This window comes from Muntiacus reevesi, chromosome X (genome assembly GCF_963930625.1).
Source record: "Muntiacus reevesi chromosome X, mMunRee1.1, whole genome shotgun sequence".
Classification (NCBI taxonomy): Eukaryota; Metazoa; Chordata; class Mammalia; order Artiodactyla; family Cervidae; genus Muntiacus; species Muntiacus reevesi.
In genome coordinates, this window is record NC_089271.1 from 119135139 (window position 1) to 119148426 (window position 13288).

Sequence of the window (13288 nt, forward strand, 5' to 3'; positions counted from 1 at the left end):
TCTTAATTATCTAAGCTCTATACTGGCCTGTCCACTGCTTTTGCCTCCATTTACCAGACAAAGTTATTGAAACTCAGGGAGCTTAAGTAACTTGTCTAAGATCAATGCATGTAATGACAATAAACAGCATTGGATTTTTTTTAAATCAAAGTAGAGTTGATCTACAATATTGTGTTAGTTTCAGGTGTACAACAAAGTGATTCAGTTATATATACAAATATATATATATATTCTTTTTTGATTCTTTTCCATTATAGTTTATTACAAGATATTGAATATAGTCCCCTGTGCTATATAGTAAATCCTTGTTCATTTTCATACAGTGGTGTGTATCTTTTAATCCCATACTCCCAGTTTATCCCTCCCTCCTTCCCCCTTGGTAAACATAAGTTTGTTTTCTATGTCTGTGTTTCTGTTTTGTACATAACAGATTCATTTGTACTATTTTTTAGATTCCACATATAAGTAATATTGTATAATATTTGTCTTTCTCTGCCTCACTTTCTTCACTTAGTGTAATAATCTCTAGGTCCACCCAGGTTGCTTCAAATGGCATTATTTCATTCTCTTTTATGGCGGAGTAGGATTCCACTCTATATAAGTATCACATCTTCTTTATTCCTTCATCTGCTGATGGACATTTAGGTTGCTTCCATGTCTTGGTTACGGTAAAGAGTGCTGCAATGAACACTGGGGTGCATGCTATCTTTTTGAATTAAGAGTTTTCATCTTCTGCAGATGTAGCATTTAATGCATTTGATGTGACACCTGGTGTCTCTAAATCCTTATCCCTATAACTGGTGACCTGTTGTTCACCTCTGCAACATGAGGGTAGGGCATATAGGCCATCCCCAGAAATGACTGAATATATCAGCTCGGGGAGAAACAGAAGCTTGGAGAAATGAAAAACTGCCCTGAGTTTCACTGACACAGATGTCTGAGGCTGGCAGGGAGCCTAAAACAGAGGAGTTATTAAGTGCCGCTACATTAGCTTGTGGAATGAGAAGTGCAAGCCAGTGGAATCCCCTTTTCTGGAGGTGTTCTAGGATAGATTATATAACCTTCTCTCTGAAGTCACTTAAGTGATATGTACCTATATAGACTGGTTTATACAATGGTTGTCTAGACTTTGGATCACAGAGCTCTTGGAGAGTAGTGAGTGGGATGGTGCTGGAGAAGTTGCCTAGAGTTATATATTCAATAAATGTTATTGAGAGATTGAATAAATGATAAACCTTTCACATACATATCTTATTCTTCAAATGTATCTGAATGCTACTATAAGATAAGACAATTGTACTGAATTCATAGGGGATTTTTTTGGTCATTATGCATTTTCTCATTCAACAGATAGCAAAAGTCCACAACTTTTCTTATGCTCATATTCTAAAAGACAAAGCCTTTAGACTATACGATTATCAAAATTTCCTTATTTTTGATAATTATTTATTTTCTAATTTATTTCCTTATTTCCTAATTATTGATAATTGCAAAAGAAAATTTTCTCACTCAGAAATGAATTTCTGTATACTTTTACATAACCCACTTTCATCCCTGAAATAGCAAAAGACATTGTTCAGGGATCTTCAGGTCCAAAAAAGGCAGAACAAATTGGAGAGAGTTCTGAAAAGTGCAGTGCCATGAGTAAATAAAAGATCAATTACAGAGACTTCTTATAAAAAATAATTGAAGTGGACATGAGTTTGAATAAGCACCAGCAGTGAGATAAACAGTGAGGGGGTGAGAGCATCATGATTACCTGGGAGATGTAAGTGCCAAGTATATAGAAGTGTTATTTTGGTGCATAGGAGCTAACGTAGGCTATCTGGGATTAAAGTAAGGAAGAACAGGAAGTTTGCATTTCCCACTGGTACTTCCTGTTTCACAGTGATCATGACACAGTAAAATTCAAAATAGAAAAGTTAAGAAGTAAATCCATTGTGCATTCAATATTTTGAAAGGGGAACCACAGAAAAGCTGTGGATTTCAAGGAGAAAACTGAAGAGTTTATACACTCAATAACTTACAAGATGTCTAAAGACTATTTTAAAACAACTTGTTGGAGGACAAATGTATGCCAGAGTTCAAAAATTATCATGTGCTTGGAAAAGAAAGTCCTATATGGCTCGCTGGGCTGCGAGAAACTGCCAATGTTATTTTTTAATTGTGTTTTAACCACATAACATAATATTTACCAACTTAACCAGTTTTAAGTGTACAGTTCCCTAGTGTTAAGTATATTCACGTGGTTGTGAAACAGATCTCCCAAAACTTTTTCATCTTGCAAATCTGAAACTCTATACCTATTAACAGTTACTCCCCATTTCCTCCTCCCCCCAGCTGCTGGCAACCACCGTTATACTTTCTGTTTCTATTAATTTGACTACTTTTAGATACTTCATATAAGTGGAGTCATACCAGATTTGTCTTTCTGTAACTGCTTTATTTTGGTTAGGATGACGCCCTCAAGCTTTACCCATGTTGTAGCATATGTCAGGATTTTCTTTCATTTTGAGGCCACATACTGTTTCATTGTGGGGGCTTCTCAGGTGGCTTAGTGGTAAAGAATTTGCCTGCTAATGCAGGAGATGTGGGTTCAATCTCTGGGCTGAGAAGATCCCCTGGAGGAGGAAATGGCAACCCACTCCAGTATTCTTGCCTGGAGAATCCCATGGTCAGAGGCGCATGATGGACATGACCGAGCACACACACATGCATGCACTGTTCCACTGTAGGTACATACCATGTTTTGTTTATCAGTTCATCTATAGATGAAAACGTGGACTGCTTCCACCTCTTAGCTATTGTGAATAGAGACTGCCAATATCTTTTACTTGTATTTCTCATCTGAGGTTTAATCCATTTATATGAACACATATGCATGCCTGTGCTTCGTTCCTCAGTCAGGTCCAACTCTTTGCAACCCCATGGACTGTAGCCCATCAGGCTTCTCTGTTCACGGAATTTTCCAGGAAAGAATACTGGAGTGCATTGCCATTTCCTCCTTCAGGGGATCTTCCTGACCCAGGGATGAATGCATATAATGTTTGCTGTTCCCTCCAACACAAGGGATAGAGGATTAACTGTTCAAAACTGGTCTTTTCCCATCTTTAGCAAACAAGACAAAAATTTAAAAAAATCCTACCACCAATAGCCAAAAGAAGCAAACAAGCAACAAACAAATAAATTAAAATGCTGAATATCTGAGTAGTCTGTCACCAAACAGCAATAGATCCACTGCTGCTGCTGCTGCTAAGTCGCTTCAGTCGTGTCCGACTCTGTGTGACCCCATAGACGGCAGCCCACCAGGCTCCCCCATCCCTGGGATTCTCCAGGCAAGAACACTGGAGTGGGTTGCCATTTCCTGCTCCAAAGCATGAAAGTGGGGAGTGAAAGTGAAGTCGCTCAGTTGTATTCAACCCTTCGCGACCCCATGGACTGCAGCCTACCAGGCTCCTCCGTCCATGGGATTTTCCAGGCAAGAGTACTGGAGTGGGGTGCCATTGCCTTCTCCGATAGATCCACTGGGTGCTTATTAAACTATACTGTCTTAAAGTTACACTTTGTCTTGAAAATAGAAGGGAATTTTAGCTCAAATATCACAGATTTACAAACAGAAATCATCTGCAAATTCTTTGTTTATTATATAACTCTTTAGAAAAAAACAATTGGATAATATAGCCTAGATAGAATTCAGGTCGTTTTTGCATTTACTTCCTTCTAGAACAGTGGTTGTCAAGCCTGGCCATGTATCAGAATCTCCTGAAGACCTTAAAAATCTATTTTCTTTATTTCCATTCATAGTTACTAAATAAAAAAACTCAGGTTGAGAGCCAATGCTTCAGTTTGATCCACAGACTCTGACTAGAATGGATCATGTGGTCACCAAGTCATCCTCCTTTGTTATCATGGAATCTAAAGCCCTTTCAAAAAGCCTCTAGTTTCACAGAGAACTCTGCTCAATACTCTGCAATAACCTAAATAAGAAAAGAATTTGAAAAATAATAGATACATGTGTATTATACTTGAATCACTTTGCTGTACACTTAAAACTAACACAACGACAACAAGAAAAAGAAAAGGAGAAGATGAAGAAACCTCTGGCTTCTTCTTTATCAGAGGCTTCTTTTTCATCAGAAATGAATATGGCCATTTTATTTCTCTGTGGTTCTAAATGATTTCAGTTGTGTGTACCCTGTCAGCACTCTATCATTATGGGCATCCACTTCCATGCCCAATCCCCATTGCTCTATACAACCACCCTTGATTTTTCATGTTACTACCCCCAATACAAAGTCCTCTGTTCCTATGTCTGGATCAGAACCTCTGTGATTTCCAAAGTGGCATTTAGTCAAACTGTTAAATTATTCATTGAGAGGTACCAATAGGTTGCTCCACTGTTCCCAAGTGACATGTTCCTTTTGTAGATGCTTCCAATGACCATACCTTTTACTTTACAGGTTATCTTTCTCTCTCTCTCAAAGCCAGTACCATTTTTGTTGCCTCATCTGGGAAATACATATTTTAGAAGAGATGAGAAAGGGGGAGGGAAAGAAAGATTTAATCTCTTTCTCATTATGCTTGAAATAATCAAATCCCTGGCCTACACTCACCCATACCCAGCTACAGATGTTTTCCAAATTGTCACAAGTATGTCATTCCCCCCTCCCCCTTAAATGTTCCCAAACTAACAGGACATTAAATGAGAAAATGCCTCCCCATAAAATTTGCTTATTTTACTATTTATCTCCCTCAACATAGGATCCTTCTCATCATTTGTAATGTGCAATCAATCACATACCCCTGGGAAGGTTGTTCATTGGTCATTTACATGATTAAAGAATGGAGAAAATGAGACACTTCAAAGAATAGAGGTGTTTTAATAACCTCCAATTTGAATCTCTTCTTACTATCTACCCCCTGCTGACATAATATAACAAATATAACTACCTTCACTCTCTCTCTGAAAGGATGGTTCAGATTTTCCCCTGTGTGATGCAGTATTTTATTTACTAAGGATGCTACAAATATGTCAGGCCATTAAGCCCTATGGGAATCCCTATTCTGGCTGAAACGAGAAGATCACCATGGATACATCTCTGCTCCACTGAATGATCAGTAACAGCTGTTGAGCCAAGCTTGGGAGCCCTCTCAGACTGTTTATCACACAAATTGCATTAGGTAAAACCATAAATGCCACATCTCAGTGTCAGAGGAATCAGACATCTTACAGTAGCTTTGCCTGAAAGCAGAGTAGTCAACAGTTCCCAGAATTTCCCAAACCTATTTGCAATTCCCTGACCTTCAGTGACTGTCCTTGCTATCCAATGAGATGGATGGAATTCCTCTGTAATTGATCTCCACCCAGAGTCCACCACAAGCCATGAGGTTAGTAGGTGGGGAATAGGAAGACAGTAGTGGGGAACCACCTTCAGAGGGCAGCTTAAAGTCCTTGGTTTTTTTTATGTTATATAACACAAATATAGGGCTTCTACCAAATATACACTGAGTCTTGTAAGAGTGTCAAACTTGCAACTACAATATGCTGTGATCAACTTGCTTTATGAAAGTATGGCAAACCTTGGAGAATCTGAGCTGAATTGACAGCCAGCCAAGAAGTAAAAGACCTTGAGTGTCCTGTAAGAGTATGATAAGCAAATAATATGGCTATGTATCATTCACAGAGAGCCCAAACCCCAGGTTAAGTTATTTGTGAACTTCACCACTTCTACTGTGCTTCATATTCCACACTTGTGACCAGTAACCTGCGCTCTACCACAAGTGAGTTTCTCCTGTTGGTAAGGGGGAAAGTGGTGCTGGGGAAGTGAAAATGATGGAGTTTATGTCAAAAATACTGATGATGAGTTAGTAGATTCTACTTGGGAGTAATGATTAACTCTTCATTACCTACAAAGTCTGGTCTCAGACTTGTAGCAAAGGTGGAGTCTGGGTTCTTTGACAGGAAGTTAAAGAAGGACAAGAAAAGTCATTTTTTTCTCATCAGTAGTGTCCCCATGGAAGGTCTTTCTTGACAGCATCACTGCATTTAACACACCTTAAAAGAACTCTTTCCAGATAACTCTCTACAGGTGTCATTTTGTACTAGGCAAAACACGACTTACTTTTTAAAAAAAGCTTCAGGGATACTGAGATAGATGGTAGGGCAGGGTTTGTGGAGATAGTGAAAGTACGTAAAAGTAATAAATAAGATGAAGTTCTAAACAAATGATTTTATAAAAGAAAAGGCCAAGGAAGAAAACACATTACCAGGGATATCAAGAATGCTCCTATTTTCTCTTTGAACAATGCAGTCAGTCTCCAAATGTATATATCAATGCTGACAAACCTGCATTAAGAGCTCCTAATGACAGCATTAACACAACCTGGAAAAGACATTTAACTAAGTCAAGCTGTTATATGAAAAGTTTAGCATTAATTATACGAAAATCAAATTAAGGAATATTGATAAAAATCTGAGCTTTAAGCTGTAAGAACTCAAGCAAATAAAGCTATCTGTAGAGACAGGATTAGCATCAAAAAGGGAGCTCCTAGATTCAAAGTGGGAGAAGGAGCTCTAAATTCAAGTTTAAAAACTCATAATCACAAACGAAGGAAGAGCTGTGTATGTTTCTTGATTAGAAAAGCAAATAGAAACGAAAAGCATGCATGCACTCTTCAACATCAAGTTGGTTAGCACAGACCTTCCAACTAGAAGGAAGAGAAGTCCCAATGACAGTAAACACTTACCGACTGGGGGCTTTATCATCAAAGTTCAGTGCACACCCAAGGATTTTGCAAGATTTTTTAAACATAAGGATCAAAGACAAAAATCTGAAAGGAAGCAAAACATAGAAAATTCTTACAATACCAAAATAAACACATTGCTCTATTTCAAGATATAGCATAAGAAACATTAAGAAAAGGACAGGAGATGAAAGTGATAATAGAAGTCCTAGTCATTGCAGAATGCTGAAGCTCATTGGACTGTTAACTCACTTAAAACGTGGCATTTTTCTGCAAAGATTCCTGGACTGGGATTCTAAAAAGCTAGGAACAGAGCTGGCTTTATGAGTGTGTGACTTGTGCAGTCACACAGGGTTTCACATTTCGAAAGGCCCTGCCACTTGATTTAATGCTCTCCTGTTGCCATCTTGAAACTCTTAATAGTTTTTGAACAAGGGACCTCACATCTTCAATTTGCACCCAGTCCCACAAGTTATGCAGCTGACAAGCTCATAATCGAGGAATTTTTGAAGATGGGAAAAAACCCAAAGGGAAAAAACATGGCCTACTTAAAACAGAAGTATTAGGAAGTGGTCATTAATGTTCTAGTTTCTGTAACAGTTCTTGAAGCTACTAGTTCATCTACTAGGAAAGTTATCCCAGATTAAATATCTTATTCTGATATCTCCCCATTCCCTTACTGTTAGTTTTCTTAAAAGATGAATATGCTGTATATTTATGGTTCCTACCACTAAATTCAGTTTCTAATATTTTTGGTACTCAAAATGGAGTTTTAACCAAAGATGTTATCAATCCTTTCATGAAGTAATACTGAGGATTTAGAATCCATACCTGAAGTGGAAATTGTTGAAGTCTTCCTAGCACAATTAAAAAGTTTCTAAAGAAAAACAACCCAATGTGGTTGTATTACAAGAAATGCATGACAAATTGTCTTTTCAGTCACTACTGAATTATAAATACTTTAAACATCAGCTTATTGCTTCAGGGATCTCAAAAGCAAGAGGTGATGCCTTCTAATTGCTTTAAAAATCCCCATTTGATGTCCAAGGACTTGAAGCAGAGCCTATGGGTAATTGTATCTTAGCTAAAGGCAATCAGCTAAACAAATCATTAACAACATGCTCACTTTAAGCGCCATGTGCCCACAAAAGGCATTTTATAGCTCAATCCTTTGAAAAATACATAAAATTTGGTGATGGGTGATGGATAACTAGCAGACTCTTTAATGCCCTACTAAATGCAAAGAGAGATCCATCCTCTTTTCCTGTCACTAATTTGGAAGCAAGGCACTGGGGAGTCTCACATTGCAATCTCAGCTGTCTGGTGGACAGACCATCTATAGGAGAATATGCTTTTTATTCAACCATCAGAAAACGACTCCATGTTGGATTATATTCTAACTTTCTCAATTTGAGCATGTCTGTGTCAGCTGAGATAGGAAAAATACCATTGGCCAACATTGCCTGAGTCTCTTACAAGCTTTCTGGAAATAGAAACATTAAAAAGGGGTTTAGAATGCAAGCATTGCAACTCCATTTTGTGAAGTGACAAAGTAGTAGTCAAGCTTTAGCAACAGTTGCTTTTTATCTTCACCCTAATTATACATATGGGGTATCATGTGATATGCTTAAGATGCATTTAGTCTAATGGTTAAAAGGATCTGTGCTATTGCCATCTTAAAAAATGTGAAGCTCTGAGAAAAGAAAATTGTTGCTTCTGGCTGAGAAGTAGGTGCTCTCTGGAGAGAGGGCACACCAGAAGGACTTCCCCATAATGCTCCATAATAACACTAATGTATTTTGTGCTTAATCTATGTCAAATACTTTGTACACGTTATCTCCTGAATCCCAATCTGACTTTAAAGATGAAGAAATGAAGACTCACTAAGATACCCGATGAGTAAAAGGCAGAGCCAGATATGCAAGAAAGGAAGTCTATCTGACTCTCAAGCCCCTGTTTTTGACCAGTCCATTCCACTGGCTCTTGCAACGTGGCTAGAGATGCTATGAGCAGAAAGCAAGAGGTATAGTTCCCATGAGGCAGGTAGGGTCTAAGATACTGAAGCTTGAAACATCCACTTAACCTATAGATTTTGTCTCTTCTCTGCTCAAAAACCTTTGTCTGGCATGACAGATTTCTTACCTGGAATTCCAAGTTCTCTGTGATCTGGCCCCACCCACATTTCTACACTTATTTCTTCTTACTTTTTTTCACATATTTTCTGACTCCATCATTAATTGAACCTAAAAGAAAGAAAAAAAAAAGGCAGTAGGGGCCCCTGAGCTGGTTCCTAAACTGTTGTAAAAGAAATGCTCCCCTTCCTCCTTTCTCAGTCACTAGTGACTTTAGGCATTTTGGGGGTCATCAATTATTTGCCTCCTCAGACTTTGCCACTAAGAGTCTTTGAGGACTATTGCAATCAAACTGGTATCACAGAGAGAAACATGTAAGTACACACAACTGAAGGAGTTATTTCATTTAGCAAACATGTAGTGGGACTGGACTGGGTCCTAGGGGCCAAACCAAACACAGTCCCTGCCTTCCAGGAATCTTCAGTCTAGAATCTCATGATCTTTTCCAACTGCTGCCCTAATCTTTTCACCTTTGTAGTTACACTTCTTGAAAAGTCTGTATTCATTGCATACACTGCCTTATCTCCAATTTTCTCCATAAACCACTGCAGTGGTTTTTTTCCCTCATAGTGAAATCCTTTTTAGCAAACCATTAACTACTTCTCCCACCTTTTTAGTATAAACTAAACAGAACTGGTTAGTCTTATTTCTTAACATCCCTGGAGTATTTGGCATTATTGACCTCATCTGCCTACTTGAAATTCCCTTCCTCCCGCTTTTTTTTGTTTGTTTTTTTCATTTATTTTTATTAGTTGGAGGCTAATTACTTTACAATATTGTAGTGGGTTTTGTCATACATTGACATGGATAAGCCATGGATTTACATGTATTCCCCATCCCAATCCCCCCTCCCACCTCCCTCCCCATCCCATCCCTCTGGGTCTTCCCAGTGCACCAGCCCCGAGCACTTGTCTCATGCATCCAACCTGGGCTGGTGATCTGTTTCACCCTAGATAATATACATGTTTTGATGCTGTTCTCTCGAAACATCCCACCCTCGCCTTCTCCCACAGAGTCCAAAAGTCTGTTCTGTACATCTGTGTCTCTTTTTCTGTTTTGCATATAAGGTTATCATTACCATCTTTCTAAATTCCATATATATGTGTTAGTATACTGTAATGGTCTTTATCTTTCTGGCTTACTTCACTCTGTATAATGGGCTCCAGTTTCATCCATCTCATTAGAACTGATTCAAATGAATACTTTTTAATGGCTGAATAATATTCCATGGTGTATATGTACCACAGCTTCCTTATCCATTCGTCTGCTGATGGGCATCTAGGTTGCTTCCATGTGTTTATAATACCCACCCCGCTTTTTATAGCATAATGCTCTTCTGATTTTCCTCTCTAACTTTCCCTACTGGATCACTCATACGATTTCCTCTTAAATGGTGGTATGCCTCAAGGTTCTGCTCTTATCTCCCTTCTATGCTCACTCTACATCATTATTTTTTAAGTGTGATTCTGAGATCACTTGGGTCATCATGCCCTAAGGTGCTCAGTTCAAATGTAAATTTAATTAATCGCCCCTTATGACTTCCCTGGTGGCTCAGATGGTAAAGAATCTACCCGTAATGCAGGACACCCAGCTTCGATCCCTAGGTTGGGAAGATCCCCTGGAGAAAGAAATGGCAACCCACTCCAATATTCTTGCCGGGAGAATCTCATGGACAGAGGGGCCTGACAGGATACAGTCCATACAGTCCATGGTGTTGCAAAGAGTTGGACATGACTGAGAGACTAACACTTATCATTTCAGAATCTCACAACATCCCAACATCTGCATTTTAATTCAGCATTGTAGGTGATCCAGATTATACCTTATAAATAGTGAAAATCAATGTACTATGTACACACTATCTCCTAGATAATGCTAATCTTTCTCATGGCTTCAGTTACCAACTATATACTGGATGTGGAGAATGGTAAGTTAGTAGCTGGAAGACAAGGAAATGAGAAATTTTCCTTAAGATGGCTTCTGATATCTCTGTGAAGCAGGAGTTGAAATTATATTCTGAAAATGAGAACATAGGTTGGGAATGGAAAAAAGCAGCAGACCAGAAATTCGACAAGTAATGTGGAAGACCCAGTTGAGACAGCAAGCAAATTAGGAAGGTATCATGAAATTTTCTGTATATTGCAGAATTTGTTTCCCCAGCAACCTTGGAATTGATGTAGAGAAAGCAAATCTATTGACTGATCCAGAAGTTGATTTTTTGCCAGGAGGTATGAATACAAAATTATGTTTCAAGTAAGGGAAGATACCAATAAGAATATGGACATTACAGACCATAGGATCCAGGCTACATAGAAAAGGGAGTAATGAGAGGGGACCAATAGACATCTTGGTACCATCAAAGTACAGGTGTAATAAGAGTAACAGAATGAAAGAACTGGAAAAATGAGTGTCTATTGATAGAATGGGAAATAGTAATTTAAGATGTCAAATATGAAGCAATTTTTGGTAATGACAAAGTACAGAATTCTGCCATGGAAGTGGGGAATTAACAAAGATTAAGGAATAATGATGTTGGAGAAGACTCTTGAGAGTCCTTCAGACTGCAAGGAGATCCAACCAGTTCATCCTAAAGGAAATCAGTCCTGAGTGTTCATTGGAAGGACTGATGCTGAAGCTGAAACTCCAATAGTTTGGCCACCTGATGCAAAGAACTGACTCATTGGAAAAGACCCTGATGCTGGGAAAGATTGAAGATGGGAGAAGAAGGGGACGAAAGAGGATGAGATGGTTGGATGGCATCACTGACTCAATGGGCACGAGTTTGTGTAAACTCCAGGAGTTGGTGATGGACAGGGAGGCCTGGCGTGCTGCAGTCCATGGGGTCCCAAAGAGTCAGACATGACTGAATGGCTGAACTGAAACTGAAAGGAATAGAGGCCAGTGTATTAGAAAAGTTGTCCATTTTGGACATTGGTGTAACCAAGGATGAAGGTGGTGGGTCTGAAAAGGCGAAGGCTGTGAGTCAAAGTCCCTAGTGAATGAGGGAATATGGTCAATGGCAGCAGAAGGGACTGAGTATCTTGTGTACTGGAAAACATCTAATTTATTTGTCAGATTTTCTATTGCAATATCCAAGATTTTTCATAGTCGATGCCAACCTAAATTTCTAGCCTGATGACAATGTATTCATCTTCACACAACCTTCATTTCAGCCTCAATGGCTATTGCCATTCCATGAACCAATGGCATATGGTACATTATGCATTTCTTTATTCCTTCTCTGAACTTCAGCAGTACCTGACTGGAGTCACATATACAATTAAGTGCTTTTATTACAGTCATTTGCATACATGCTTTCTAACCCTACTAGTATCTTTGATTCCAGGGATGATGTCATATGCACCACTGTAACACCATTTTAGCACCTAGTACAGGGCTTTTCACACAGTAAGTAATTGACAAATATTCAAATATTTGTTGAATATTGATAAGGTTGTAAAATTATGAATGGAATATGTCTCAGCTAATTACAGAACTGCTAAGTTAGTTAAGCAAAGATGCATGTTTATTCATTCTCATTAAAGAAGTAATTTACTTTTTATGGCTGGAAAGTTCTGCAAATTAAACATTGGCAGAAGAAGAATCTTCAGAGTCTGGCTCAATAAGATATAGAGTTTTTGATAAGAGGTGAACAGCCATAACAGATTAAAACATTCTTGTAACTCCAAGCACAATATTGATTTCCTAGGATGTTGGTGTCTCTTTAGAAAATGTCATTGACAAGAAGGTCTGAAGGTAATCTATAGCCTATGAACATATCAAAGAATAATGTAAATAGGATGACAGAAAATAAAATGAGACATAAATATCCTCTTTATTATGTTCACTGCACATTATGTGCCTAATGCCTAATATAAAGGTATGTTATGCAATCTGATTTTATGTTTCACTTTCTAATAAGTTAACATTAATCTAATGTCTATATGGATAGTTGTTAATATAAACTATAGGTATAGGTGACTCAGGTGGTAAAGAGTCTGCCTGCAATGTGGAAGACCCAGGTTCAATCCCTGATTTGGAAAGATCCCCTGGAGAAGGAAATGGCAACCCACTCCAGTATTCTTTCCCGGAGAATTCCATGGACAAAAGAGCCTGGTGAGCTACAGTCCATGAGGTTGCAAACAGTCAGACATGACTGAGCTACTAGCACACACACATTATATACAGTATATATGTTATATATACACATATTTTCAAGTGGTATATGTACATATTTTTAACTTAAAATAACATTCCTTGATATTTTCAGCATAAAATTACTCATTGAAAATCTAAATTTGTGAGATAAAATAGATATCTCCTTTAAGATTTTTCTTTTAATTATAGACAAATATAATAATCTATTCAGGAACACTCTCTTTTCTCTCAGAGCAACCCTGAAAACACATAGG